The sequence below is a fragment of the Salvelinus namaycush genome, chromosome 35 (genome assembly GCF_016432855.1).
Source record: "Salvelinus namaycush isolate Seneca chromosome 35, SaNama_1.0, whole genome shotgun sequence".
Lineage (NCBI taxonomy): Eukaryota > Metazoa > Chordata > Actinopteri > Salmoniformes > Salmonidae > Salvelinus > Salvelinus namaycush.
In genome coordinates this window covers 5,148,737-5,164,469 of record NC_052341.1, presented here as the reverse complement: position 1 = coordinate 5,164,469, position 15,733 = coordinate 5,148,737, and positions in this window count along the sequence as shown.

Sequence of the window (15,733 nt, the reverse complement as noted above, 5' to 3'; positions counted from 1 at the left end):
TTATCTTGCCTATGCATATCCCAGCAACAGTGGCCCTGTATCGTGCTATGCATTATCCCAGCAACAGTGGCCTTGTATCGTGCTATGCATTATCCCAGCAACAGTGGCCCTGTATCGTGCTATGCATTAGCCCAGCAGCAGCGGCCCTGTATCGTGCTATGCATTAGCCCAGCAGCAGCGGCCCTGGCAATAGATGTAACCCAGTATGATCCATCACATTCTCTTTTCTGAGAGACCACCACACACACACACACCCCACAGCGCAGGTTTCAGGCATGACAGGCTTTCAGCCTCCATTCTAATGATAATGACAAATTAAAGAGTTCTCCGCTAGCTTACCAGTAATACAAACAGTGGCAAACTGTAGCCTTATGTTATGATGGGGCTATCTAGTGAGCTGAAGTGAAATAGGTTACCACCACGGTACTGCACGTGTTCTGTAATAGCTGACTGTTATTTTCTGCTAGTTTTCAGCTCTGTGTCAGGATAGGTCCAAATGGCACCGCAGACCCAACAAGCCAAACAACGATGAGTAAGACCTCGGGAGGAAACAACGATGAGTAAGACCTCGGGAGGAAACAACGATGAGTAAGACCTAGGGAGGAAACAACGATGAGTAAGACCTAGGGAGGAAACAACGATGAGTAAGACCTCGGGAGGAAACAACGATGAGTAAGACCTAGGGAGGAAACAACGATGAGTAAGACCTAGGGAGGAAACAAGGATGAGTAAGACCTCGGGAGGAAACAAGGATGAGTAAGACCTAGGGAGGAAACAACGATGAGTAAGACCTAGGGAGGAAACAAGGATGAGTAAGACCTAGGGAGGAAACAAGGATGAGTCACAATGCCTTTTCTCATTTTTGTTAATGAGAACAGCAGCATGCCTGCTCGTCTGTTCACCAGCAGAGAGAGAGAGAGAGAGAGAGAGAGAGAGAGACAGAGAGAGAGACAGAGAGAGAGAGAGAGAGACAGAGACAGAGAGAGGAGAGAGAGAGACAGAGAGAGAGAGACAGAGACAGAGAGAGAGAGACAGAGAGAGAGAGAGAGACAGAGAGAGAGAGAGAGACAGAGGAGGAGAGAGAGAGACAGAGAGAGAGAGAGAGAGAGAGAGAGAGACAGAGAGAGAGAGAGAGAGACAGAGAGAGAGAGAGACAGAGAGAGACAGAGAGAGAGAGAGAAATGGTTGTATTGCAGTGCTCAGTGTGCTACGCTGCAATATGTGTGTGTGCGTTCGGCCCCAGAAGTCTATGTGCAGCCGTATGTGTGTCTATGAGCATGCATTTTTATGGGACTGCCTAGGGCAAATTCTACTCCACATGTCACTCTGAAGACGCTCCTTACTAACCAGCTACTCCCAACCATCTGGCTAGGCTAATGTACAAAACACCACACCAGCACCTCCAACCAGAATCATCATAGTCCATAATTGCCTGTTTGTTTTATGACATTCATGTTGAATGGGTGAAAACAGCCGGTGTTTGCCGGCACCGAGCAGGTGGTCACTATAACACAGTTGGAGTCAGCACACGATATGCCGTCCGTTTTAGCCCTTGTTAAGGGCTAGCACACACCATGCTAGACACAGAATCAGAGGCTTTGTCTGTACTCAGGTACAAAAGCAGCATGACTCAGGGTGTGTTCCAAATGGCACCCCGTTCACCTGGTTAAAAATACTACACTATATATAGGGAAAAGAGCCCTATGGTCCCTGGTCAAAAGTAGTGCACTATATAGGGAATAGAGCCCTATGGTCCCTGGTCAAAAGTAGTGCACTATATAGGGAATAGAGCCCTATGGTCACTGCACTATATAGGGAATAGAGCCCTATGGTCACTGTTCTAAAGTAGGTCACTATATAGGGAATAAGCCTATGGTCCCTGGTCAAAAGTAGTGCACTATATAGGGAATAGAGCCCTATGGTCCCTGGTCAAATGTAGTGCACTATATAGGGATTAGAGCCCTATGGTCCCTGGTCAAATGTATTGCACTATATAGGGAACAGGGTGGCATTTGGGATTCATCCCCTGATTCTTTGTCTCACTGGGGAACTACTGTATAATCCTCCTGCTGTGTTGTGACCAGCTGCTTTGTGATGTGTTCGTCATGAAATCCAAGAACAGGATACAAAGAAAAAAATGAAGAGAAGGGGGGATTGAGAGAGGGAGACAGAGAGAGATGGAGGAATAGAGAGGGCAGGAGGGAGAGAGAGAGAGAGAGACAGAGAGAGATGGAGGAAGACAGAGGGCAGGAGGGAGAGGGAGAGAGAGACAGAGAGAGATGGAGGAATAGAGAGGGCAGGAGGGAGAGGGAGAGAGAGACAGAGTGAGATGGAGGAATAGAGAGGGCAGGAGGGAGAGGGAGAGAGAGACAGAGAGAGATGGAGGAATAGAGAGGGCAGGAGGGAGAGAGAGAGAGAGAGACAGAGAGAGATGGAGGAAGACAGAGGGCAGGAGGGAGAGAGAGAGAGAGAGAGACAGAGAGAGATGGAGGAAGACAGAGGGCAGGAGGGAGAGGGAGAGAGAGACAGAGAGAGATGGAGGAAGACAGATGGCAGGAGGGAGAGGGAGGGGAGAGAGAGACAGAGAGAGATGGAGGAATAGAGAGGGCAGGAGGGAGAGAGAGAGAGAGACAGAGAGAGATGGAGGAAGACAGAGGGCAGGAGGGAGAGAGAGAGAGAGACAGAGAGAGATGAGGAAGACAGATGGCAGGAGGGAGAGGGAGGGGAGAGAGAGACAGAGAGAGATGGAGGAAGACAGAGGGCAGGAGGGAGAGAGAGAGAGAGACAGAGAGAGATGGAGGAAGACAGATGGCAGGAGGGAGAGGGAGGGGAGAGAGGCTGTGAATGAGAAAGAGAGAAAGAGAGGCTGAAAGAGAGAAAGAGAGCAGGAGAAAGACACAAAGATTGGGAGTGAGAGGCTGATAGAGAGAGAGGGAGGGAGGGACAGAGGGAGAGGCTGATATAGAGAGAGAGAGAGAGGGACAGAGGGAGAGGCTGATAGAGGGAGAGGGAGGGAGGGACAGAGGGAGAGGCTGATATAGAGAGAGGGAGGGAGGGACAGAGGGAGAGGCTGATATAGAGAGAGAGAGAGAGAGGGACAGAGGGAGAGGCTGATAGAGAGAGAGAGGGAGGGAGGAGAGAGGGAGAGGTGATATAGAGAGAGGGAGGGAGGGACAGAGGGAGAGGCTGATAAGAGAGAGAGAGAGAGGGAGGGACAGAGGGAGAGGCTGATATAGGAGAGGAGAGGGAGGGAGGGACAGAGGGAGAGGCTGATATAGAGAGAGAGGGAGGAGAGAGGGAGGGAGGGAGAGGGACGAGGAGAGGGAGAGGCTGATAGAGAGAGAGAGAGGGAGGGAGAAGAGGAGGACAGAGGGAGAGGCTGATATATAGAGAGAGAGAGGGAACAGAGGGAGAGGCTGAAGATAGAGAGAGAGGAGGGAGGGAGGAGGACAGAGGGAGAGGCGATGATAGAGAGAGAGGAGGGAGGGAGGGACAGAGAGGGAGAGGCTGATATATATAGAGAGAGAGGGAGGGACAGAGGGAGAGGCTGATATAGAGAGAGAGAGAGGGAGGGACAGAGGGAGAGGCTGATAGAGAGAGAGAGAGAGAGAGGGGGAGGGACAGAGGGAGAGGCTGATATAGAGAGAAAGAGAGGGGAGAGGAGGGAGGACAGAGGGAGAGGCTGAATAGAGAGAGAGGAGGGAGGGAAAGAGGGAGAGGCTGATAGAGAGAGAGGGAGGGAGGGACAGAGGGAGAGGCTGATATAGAGAGAGGGAGGGAGGGACAGAGGAGAGGTGTATAGAGAGAGAGGAGGGAGGGACAGGGAAGGGAGAGGAGGAGGGAGGAGGAGAGGGAGAGAGATAGGAAGGGAAGAGGAGGGAGAGGAGACGAGGGAGAGGTGAAGAGAGGGAGAGAAGAGGGAGAGGAGGAGAGGGGAGAGGAGGGGGGGGGGGGGGACAGAGAGAGGGAGAGGGCGATAAAGAGAGAGGAGAGAGAGGGGAGGGAGGGACAGAGGGAGAGGCTGCTGATATAGAGAGAGAGGGAGGGAGGGACAGAGGAAGAGGATGATATAGAGAGAGAGAGGGAGGGACAGAGGGAGAGGCGATAGATGAGAGGAGGATGAGGAGTAGGAGAGAGAGGGAGGGAGGGACAGAGGGAGAGGCTGATAGAGAGAGAGAGAGGGAGGGAGGAAGGGACAGAGGGAGAGGCTGATATATAGAGAGAGGGAGGGAGGGACAGAGGGAGAGGATGATATAGAGAGAGAGGGAGGGAGGGACAGAGGGAGAGGCTGATATAGAGAGAGAGAGGGAGGGACAGAGGGAGAGGCTGATATAGAGAGAGGGAGGGAGGGACAGAGGGAGAGGCTGATAGAGAGAGAGAGAGGGAGGGACAGAGGGAGAGGCTGATAGAGAGTGAGAGGGAGGGAGGGACAGAGGGAGAGGCTGATATAGAGAGAGAGGGAGGGAGGGACAGAGGGAGAGGCTGATAGAGAGAGAGGGAGGGAGGGAGAGGCTGATATATATAGAGAGAGAGGGAGGGACAGAGGGAGAGGCTGATAGAGAGAGAGGGAGGGAGGGACAGAGGGAGAGGCTGATATAGAGAGAGAGAGGGAGGGACAGAGGGAGAGGCTGATATAGAGAGAGGGAGGGAGGGACAGAGGGAGAGGCTGATAGAGAGAGAGGGAGGGCTGGAGGGACAGAGGGAGAGGCTGATATAGAGAGAGAGGGAGGGAGGGACAGGGAGAGGATGATATAGAGAGAGAGAGAAGGGCTGAGTGGAAGAGAGAACACAGAGAAAGACCAGTCAACCAGAGGCTTGGTAAAGTGGTGTGGTACAGTAGGTGTAGGAGACAATGAGGACACAGTTGGCAGGCAGCAGTACATCTCTTCTCTCTATTCTACTGTATTATATTGGTGGCGGGTAACCTAGTGGTTAGAGCGTTGGACTAGTAACCTAATGGTTGCTGGATCGAATCCCTGAGCTGGATAGGTAAAAATCTGTCGTTCTGCCCCTGAACGAGGCAGTTAACCCACTGTTCCCCGGTAGGCCGTCATTGTAAATAAGAATTTGTTCTTAACTGACTTGCCTAGTTAAAAAATAACAGATGACAGCTGGACCTAGTGTAAGTGTGTACTTGGAATGAGGGAGAGAATGAAAGGAGATAAAGGGAGAAGATAGAGTGAAAGAGGAGCCGGGTTAAAATATTCAGAAGGATAGAAGTATATATGAAAGAATGGGGACAGTGTGAGTTTATTCATGAATGTGTACAGGATATATTACAATGAGAAAGAGTGAGAGGGGGAGGAAGATAGGAGAAATGAAGGATGAGAGGAGAAGGATAGCTATATGAAGAGAGGAGAATCATAGATTTATGAAGAGAGGTGAAGGATAGCTATATGAAGAGAGGTGGAGGATAGCTATATGAAGAGAGGTGGAGGATAGCCATATGAAGAGAGGTGGAGGATAGCTATATGAAGAGAGGTGGAGGATAGCTGTATGAAGAGAGGTGGAGGATAGCTATATGAAGAGAGGTGGAGGATAGCTATATGAAGAGAGGTGGAGGATAGCTATATGAAGAGAGGTGAAGGATAGCCGTATGAAGAGAGGTGGAGGATAGTTATATGAAGAGAGGAGAATCATAGATTTATGAAGAGAGGTGGAGGATAGCTATATGAAGAGAGGTGAAGGATAGCTATATGTAGAGAGGTGGAGGATAGCTATATGAAGAGAGGTGGAGGATAGCTATATGAAGAGAGGTGGAGGATAGCCATATGAAGAGAGGTGAAGGATAGCTATATGAAGAGAGGTGGAGGATAGCTATATGAAGAGAGGTGGAGGATAGCTATATGAAGAGAGGTGGAGGATAGCTATATGAAGAGAGGAGAATCATAGATTTATGAAGAGAGGTGGAGGATAGCTATATGAAGAGAGGTGGAGGATAGATCTATGAAGAGAGGTGGAGGATAGATCTATGAAGAGAGGTGGAGGATAGCTATATGTAGAGAGGTGGAGGATAGATCTATGAAGAGAGGTGGAGGATAGCTATATGAAGAGAGGTGGAGGATAGCTATATGAAGAGAGGAGAATCATAGATTTATGAAGAGAGGTGGAGGATAGCTATATGAAGAGAGGTGGAGGATAGATCTATGAAGAGAGGTGGAGGATAGCTATATGAAGAGAGGTGGAGGATAGCTATATGAAGAGAGGTGGAGGATAGTTATATGAAGAGAGGTGGAGGATAGCTATATGAAGAGAGGTGGAGGATAGCTATATGAAGAGAGGTGGAGGATAGCTATATGAAGAGAGGTGGAGGATAGTTATATGAAGAGAGGTGGAGGATAGCTATATGAAGAGAGGTGGAGGATAGCTATATGAAGAGAGGTGGAGGATACCTATATGAAGAGAGGTGGAGGATAGCTATATGAAGAGAGGTGGAGGATAGTTATATGAAGAGAGGTGGAGGATAGCTATATAAGAGAGGTGGAGGATAGCTATATGAAGAGAGGTGGAGGATAGTTATATGAAGAGAGCTGGAGGATAGTTATATGAAGAGAGGTGGAGGATAGCTATATGAAGAGAGATGGAGGATAGCTATATGAAGAGAGGTGGAGGATACCTATATGAAGAGAGGTGAAGGATAGTTATATGAAGAGAGGTGAAGGATAGCCATATGAAGAGAGGTGGAGGATAGCTATATGAAGAGAGGTGGAGGATAGCTATATGAAGAGAGGTGGGGAGGATAGCTATATGAGAGAGGTGATGAAGCTATATGAAGAGAGGTGAAGGATAGCCATATGAAGAGAGGTGGAGGATAGCTATATGAAGAGAGGTGGAGGATAGTTATATGAAGAGAGGTGGAGGATAGTTATATGAAGAGAGGAGAAGGATAGCTATATGAAGAGAGGTGGAGGATAGCTATATGAAGAGAGGTGGAGGATAGCTATATGAAGAGAGGTGGAGGATAGCTATATGAAGAGAAGTGAAGGATAGTTATATGAAGAGAGGTGAAGGATAGTTATATGAAGAGAGGTGAAGGATAGCTATATGAAGAGAGGTGGAGGATAGCTATATGAAGAGAGGTGGAGGATAGCTATATGAAGAGAGAAGGGAGAGAAGGATAGCTATATGAAGAGAGGTGGAGGATAGCTATATGAAGAGAAGTGAAGGATAGTTATATGAAGAGAGGTGAAGGATAGCTATATGAAGAGAGGTGGAGGATAGCTATATGAAGAGAGGTGGAGGATAGCTATATGAAGAGAGGTGGAGGATAGCTATATGAAGAGAGGTGGAGGATAGATTTATGAAGAGAGGTGAAGGATAGCTATATGAAGAGAGGTGAAGGATAGCCATATGAAGAGAGGTGGAGGATAGCTATATGAAGAGAGGTGAAGGATAGCCATATGAAGAGAGAAGGATAGCTATATGAAGAGAGGTGAAGGATAGCTATATGAAGAGAGAAGGGAGAGAAGGATAGCTATATGAAGAGAGGTGAAGGATAGCTATATGAAGAGAGGTGGAGGATAGCTATATGAAGAGAGGTGGAGGATAGCTATATGAAGAGAGGTGGAGGATAGTTATATGAAGAGAGGTGGAGGATAGTTATATGAAGAGAGGTGGAGGATAGCTAAATGAAGACCCCTAACTGGAATTGCATCAGTCTCTCCACAACATTTAGTGAGGAAAGTGGTTTTATTTACATGTATTGATAATGAAAGAAAAAACCCTCAGGTGGATTTATCCATTTGTAGACTAATCTGTCACACACCACACACACACACACACACACACACACACCACACACAAACACACACACAAACACACACACACACACACACACACACACACACACACACACACACACACACACACACACACACACACACACACACATACCCTTGCTACTCCTGTTGAGTAGGCAGGGATTTCTCTTTTCATCAGTATCTCTACAAAGAACCATTTATTACACCTGCATGGCATTGGAAGGAAGCCCCCATGACAATACTGCCACCTGCAGGCAGCAGTTATTAACTGTAGGCTATTGTGAGGTCATAAGGTGGTTTATAATACTGATTCTAGTGATAATAGACACGGAATGTTCCCTAAACTCCATAAAGTGCAGTACATTTGAGCGGGGCCTATAGGGAATTGAGGACACAATCAGTGTCTGACATTCTGGAGCATGTGAGACATAGCCAAATGTAGTACTGTGATTGTTTTATGATTGTCACATTGTCATTGTGACCTTGCATACTCAGACAGAAAATATTGATGTTTGTCTCATCCAGAGAAAAGGGATAATGGTGCTATTGGAAAAAGTGTGTCCTGATTGCATGTGCTGTTTATCCATGAATAATACGTTGCGATCAAGTCAGATACGTGAACCTGTGTGGCTTAGCTGGTAGGGCACGGTGCTTTGGGGTGCCAGGAATGTGGCTTTGGATGCTAGCTGGCCTGTAAGTCACTTTAGATTAAAGTGTCTGCTAAATTGCATATTTTTTTAGACAGTAACAGCCTTGGCTTGCAGGATATGCATAACAATTTACTACACCTGAACTATACCACCAACCATCTTATAGAACTATACCATCTTATAGAACTATACCATCTTATAGAACTATACCATCTAATAGAACTATACCATCTAATAGAACTATACCATCTACCATCTAATAGTACTATACCATCTACCATCTAATAGAACTATACCATCTTATAGAACTATACCATCTTATAGAACTATACCATCTACCATCTTATATAACTATACCATCTAATAGAACTATAATATCTAATAGAACTATACCATCTAATAGAACTATACCATCTACCATCTTATATAACTATACCATCTAATGGAACTATAACATCTTATAGAACTATACCATCTTATAGATCTATACCATCTACCATCTTATAGAACTATACCATCTAATAGAACTATAACATCTTATAGAACTATACCATCTTATAGAACTATACCATCTTATAGATCTATACAATCTACCATCTTATAGAACTATACCATCTAATAGAACTATACCATCTTATAGAACTATACCATCTACCATCTTATAGAACTATACCATCTAATAGAACTATACCATCTAATATAACTATACCATCTAATAGAACTATACCATCTTATAGAACTATACCATCTTATAGAACTATACCATCTAATAGAACTATACCATCTACCATCTTATAGAAATATACCATATTATAGAACTATACAATCTACCATCTTATAGAACTATACCATCTAATAGAACTATACCATCTAATAGAACTATACCATCTAATAGAACTATACCATCTAATAGAACTATACCATCTTATAGAACTATACCATCTTATAGAACTATACCATCTAATAGAACTATACCATCTTATAGAACTATACCATCTTATAGAACTATACCATCTACCATCTTATAGAACTATACCATCTTATAGAACTATACCATCTAATAGAACTATACCATCTTATAGAACTATACCATCTTATAGAACTATACCATCTAATAGAACTATACCATCTTATAGAACTATACCATCTTATAGAACTATACCATCTAATAGAACTATACCTTCTTATAGAACTATACCATCTTATAGATCTATACCATCTTATAGAACTATACCATCTACCATCTTATAGAACTATACCATCTTATAGAACTATACCATCTAATAGAACTATACCTTCTTATAGAACTATACCATCTTATAGATCTATACCATCTTATATAACTATACCATCTAATATAACTATACCATCTAATAGAACTAAACCATCATAGAATATACCATCTAATAGAAACTATACCCATCTAAAGACTATACCATCGTATAGAACCTATACTCCCCAGTGTCAGTCACCCTGTCTCACAGTGCTGTGGTTGACTAGATATCCTCTATCTCTCCAGTGTCAGTCACCCTGTCTCACAGTGCTGTGCTTGACTAGATATCCTCTATCTCTCCAGTGTCAGTCACCCTGTCTCACAGTGCTGTGGTTGACTAGATATCCTCTATCTCTCCAGTGTCAGTCACCCTGTCTCACGGTGCTGTGGTTGACTAGATATCCTCTGTGGTTGACTAGATATCCTCTATCTCCCCAGTGTCAGTCACCCTGTCTCACAGTGCTGTGGTTGACTAGATATCCTCTATCTCTCCAGTGTCAGTCACCCTGTCTCACGGTGCTGTGGTTGACTAGATATCCTCTATCTCCCCAGTGTCAGTCACCCTGTCTCACGGTGCTGTGGTTGACTAGATATCCTCTGTGGTTGACTAGATATCCTCTATCTCACCAGTGTCAGTCACCCTGTCTCACGGTGCTGTGGTTGACTAGATGTCCTCTATCTCCCCAGTGTCAGTCACCCTGTCTCACGGTGCTGTGGTTGACTAGATATCCTCTATCTCTCCAGTGTCAGTCACCCTGTCTCACGGTGCTGTGGTTGACTAGATATCCTCTATCTCTCCAGTGTCAGTCACCCTGTCTCACAGTCCTGTGGTTGACTAGATATCCTCTGTGGTTGACTAGATATCCTCTATCTCCCCAGTGTCAGTCACCCTGTCTCACAGTGCTGTGGTTGACTAGATATCCTCTATCTCCCCAGTGTCAGTCACCCTGTCTCACAGTGCTGTGGTTGACTAGATATCCTCTATCTCCCCAGTGTCAGTCACCCTGTCTCACGCTGCTGTGGTTGACTAGATATCCTCTATCTCCCCAGTGTCAGTCACCCTGTCTCACAGTCCTGTGGTTGACTAGATATCCTCTGTGGTTGACTAGATATCCTCTATCTCCCCAGTGTCAGTCACCCTGTCTCACGGTGCTGTGGTTGACTAGATATCCTCTATCTCTCCAGTGTCAGTCACCCTGTCTCACGGTGCTGTGGTTGACTAGATATCCTCTATCTCTCCAGTGTCAGTCACCCTGTCTCACGGTGCTGTGGTTGACTAGATATCCTCTGTGGTTGACTTGATATCCTCTGTCTCCCCAGTGTCAGTCACCCTGTCTCACGGTGCTGTGGTTGACTAGATATCCTCTATCTCCCCAGTGTCAGTCACCCTGTCTCACAGTCCTGTGGTTGACTAGATATCCTCTGTCTCCCCAGTGTCAGTCACCCTGTCTCACAGTGCTGTGGTTGACTAGATATCCTCTGTCTCTCCAGTGTCAGTCACCCTGTCTCACAGTGCTGTGGTTGACTAAATATCCTCTGTCTCTCCAGTGTCAGTCACCCTGTCTCACAGTGCTGTGGTTGACTAGATATCCTCTGTGGTTGACTAGATATCCTCTATCTCTCCAGTGTCAGTCACCCTGTCTCACAGTCCTGTGGTTGACTAGATATCCTCTGTGGTTGACTAGATATCCTCTATCTCTCCAGTGTCAGTCACCCTGTCTCACAGTCCTGTGGTTGACTAGATATCCTCTATCCTCTATCTCCCCAATGTCAGTCACCCTGTCTCACAGTCCTGTGGTTGACTAGATATCCTCTGTGGTTGACTAGATATCCTCTATCTCTCCAGTGTCAGTCACCCTGTCTCACAGTCCTGTGGTTGACTAGATATCCTCTATCCTCTATCTCCCCAATGTCAGTCACCCTGTCTCACAGTCCTGTGGTTGACTAGATATCCTCTGTGGTTGACTAGATATCCTCTATCTCCCCAGTGTCAGTCACCCTGTCTCACAGTCCTGTGGTTGACTAGATATACTCTGTGGTTGACTAGATATCCTCTATCTCCCCAGTGTCAGTCACCCTGTCTCACAGTCCTGTGGTTGAGTTAGAGAGGATTTAGATTTAGAGATGTATTACTATTACTAGATGGCCTCTATCTCCCCAGTGTCAGTCACCCTGTCTCACGGTGCTGTGGTTGACTAGATATCCTCTATCTCTCCAGTGTCAGTCACCCTGTCTCACGGTGCTGTGGTTGACTAGATGGCCTCTATCTCCCCAGTGTCAGTCACCCTGTCTCACGGTGCTGTGGTTGACTAGATATCCTCTATCTCTCCAGTGTCAGTCACCCTGTCTCACGGTGCTGTGGTTGACTAGATATCCTCTATCTCTCCAGTGTCAGTCACCCTGTCTCACAGTGCTGTGGTTGACTAGATATCCTCTATCTCCCCAGTGTCAGTCACCCTGTCTCACGGTGCTGTGGTTGACTAGATGTCCTCTATCTCTCCAGTGTCAGTCACCCTGTCTCACAGTGCTGTGGTTGACTAGATGTCCTCTATCTCTCCAGTGTCAGTCACCCTGTCTCACAGTGCTGTGGTTGACTAGATGTCCTCTATCTCCCCAGTGTCAGTCACCCTGTCTCACGGTGCTGTGGTTGACTAGATATCCTCTATCTCCCCAATGTCAGTCACCCTGTCTCACGGTGCTGTGGTTGACTAGATATCCTCTATCTCCCCAGTGTCAGTCACCCTGTCTCACGGTGCTGTGGTTGACTAGATGTCCTCTATCTCTCCAGTGTCAGTCACCCTGTCTCACAGTGCTGTGGTTGACTAGATGTCCTCTATCTCTCCAGTGTCAGTCACCCTGTCTCATGGTGCTGTGGTTGACTAGATATCCTCTATCTCTCCAGTGTCAGTCACCCTGTCTCACGGTGCTGTGGTTGACTAGATATCCTCTATCTCTCCAGTGTCAGTCACCCTGTCTCACGGTGCTGTGGTTGACTAGATATCCTCTATCTCTCCAGTGTCAGTCACCCTGTCTCACGGTGCTGTGGTTGACTAGATGTCCTCTATCTCTCCAGTGTCAGTCACCCTGTCTCACAGTGCTGTGGTTGACTAGATATCCTCTGTCTCCCCAGTGTCAGTCACCCTGTCTCACAGTGCTGTGGTTGACTAGATATCCTCTATCTCCCCAGTGTCAGTCACCCTGTCTCACGGTGCTGTGGTTGACTAGATATCCTCTATCTCTCCAGTGTCAGTCACCCTGTCTCACAGTGCTGTGGTTGACTAGATGTCCTCTATCTCCCCAGTGTCAGTCACCCTGTCTCACGGTGCTGTGGTTGACTAGATATCCTCTATCTCTCCAGTGTCAGTCACCCTGTCTCACAGTGCTGTGGTTGACTAGATGTCCTCTATCTCCCCAGTGTCAGTCACCCTGTCTCACGGTGCTGTGGTTGACTAGATATCCTCTATCTCTCCAGTGTCAGTCACCCTGTCTCACAGTGCTGTGGTTGACTAGATGTCCTCTATCTCCCCAGTGTCAGTCACCCTGTCTCACAGTGCTGTGGTTGACTAGATATCCTCTATCTCTCCAGTGTCAGTCACCCTGTCTCACGGTGCTGTGGTTGACTAGATGTCCTCTATCTCTCCAGTGTCAGTCACCCTATCTCACATCGCTGTGGTTGACTAGATATCCTTTATCTCCCCAGTGTCAGTCACCCTGTCTCACGGTGCTGTGGTTGACTAGATATCCTCTATCTCTCCAGTGTCAGTCACCCTGTCTCACAGTGCTGTGGTTGACTAGATGTCCTCTATCTCCCCAGTGTCAGTCACCCTGTCTCACAGTGCTGTGCTTGACTAGATATCCTCTGTGGTTGACTAGATATCCTCTATCTCCCCAGTGTCAGTCACCCTGTCTCACAGTCCTGTGGTTGACTAGATATCCTCTGTGGTTGACTAGATATCCTCTATCTCCCCAGTGTCAGTCACCCTGTCTCACGGTGCTGTGGTTGACTAGATATCCTCTATCTCTCCAGTGTCAGTCACCCTGTCTCACGGTGCTGTGGTTGACTAGATATCCTCTATCTCTCCAGTGTCAGTCACCCTGTCTCACGGTGCTGTGGTTGACTAGATGTCCTCTATCTCTCCAGTGTCAGTCACCCTGTCTCACGGTGCTGTGGTTGACTAGATGTCCTCTATCTCCCCAGTGTCAGTCACCCTGTCTCACAGTGCTGTGGTTGACTAGATGTCCTCTATCTCCCCAGTGTCAGTCACCCTGTCTCACAGTGCTGTGGTTGACTAGATATCCTCTGTGGTTGACTAGATGTCCTCTATCTCTCCAGTGTCAGTCACCCTGTCTCACGGTGCTGTGGTTGACTAGATATCCTCTATCTCTCCAGTGTCAGTCACCCTGTCTCACGGTGCTGTGGTTGACTAGATGTCCTCTATCTCTCCAGTGTCAGTCACCCTGTCTCACGGTGCTGTGGTTGACTAGATGTCCTCTATCTCCCCAGTGTCAGTCACCCTGTCTCACAGTGCTGTGGTTGACTAGATGTCCTCTATCTCCCCAGTGTCAGTCACCCTGTCTCACAGTGCTGTGGTTGACTAGATATCCTCTGTGGTTGACTAGATGTCCTCTATCTCTCCAGTGTCAGTCACCCTGTCTCACGGTGCTGTGGTTGACTAGATATCCTCTATCTCTCCAGTGTCAGTCACCCTGTCTCACGGTGCTGTGGTTGACTAGATATCCTCTATCTCTCCAGTGTCAGTCACCCTGTCTCACGGTGCTGTGGTTGACTAGATATCCTCTATCTCCCCAGTGTCAGTCACCCTGTCTCACAGTGCTGTGGTTGACTAGATATCCTCTGTGGTTGACTAGATATCCTCTATCTCCCCAGTGTCAGTCACCCTGTCTCACGGTGCTGTGGTTGACTAGATATCCTCTGTGGTTGACTAGATATCCTCTATCTCCCCAGTGTCAGTCACCCTGTCTCACAGTGCTGTGGTTGACTAGATATCCTCTGTGGTTGACTAGATATCCTCTATCTCCCCAGTGTCAGTCACCCTGTCTCACAGTCCTGTGGTTGACTAGATATCCTCTGTGGTTGACTAGATATCCTCTGTGGTTGACTAGATATCCTCTATCTCCCCAGTGTCAGTCACCCTGTCTCACAGTCCTGTGGTTGACTAGATATCCTCTGTGGTTGACTAGATGTCCTCTATCTCTCCAGTGTCAGTCACCCTGTCTCACAGTCCTGTGGTTGACTAGATATCCTCTATCCTCTATCTCCCCAGTGTCAGTCACCCTGTCTCACAGTCCTGTGGTTGACTAGATATCCTCTGTGGTTGACTAGATATCCTCTATCTCCCCAGTGTCAGTCACCCTGTCTAACGGTCCTGTGGTTGACTAGATATCCTCTATCTCTCCAGTGTCAGTCACCCTGTCTCACGGTGCTGTGGTTGACTAGAATCTGGTAAATTCAGTCATGTCCATAATTATTGACACCCTTTATAAAGATGAGAGGAAAAAAACGACTGTATAGTTTAACTAATACAAACACTCAGCTACAATCAGAAAGTATTCAGACCCCTTGACTTTTTCCACATTTTACATACAGTATAGTTTAGTACATTTACATTTACATTTAAGTCATTTAGCAGACGCTCTTATCCAGAGCGACTTACAAGTACATACATACATTCATACTTTTTTTTTATTTTATTTTTTTTACTATTTTTGTAGTATTTGTTGCTCATCTTTGTCATGGGTGCCAATATTTCTGGACCTGACTGTACATCCACGTTTACAAAGGGATGCATTCCATATGGCACCCTATTCCCTATTTATAGTGCACTACTTTAGACCAGACCCCTATGGCACCCTATTCCCTATATAGTGCACTACTTTAGACCAGAGCCCTATGGCACCCTATTCCCTAATAGTGCACTACATTTGACCAGAGCCCATAGGGAATAGGGTGTCATGTAGGACACATCTCTTTATCTTTACCCTCCAGCACAATCTGCTCACCTATTAACGTGATTGGCAGTTCTATTAGA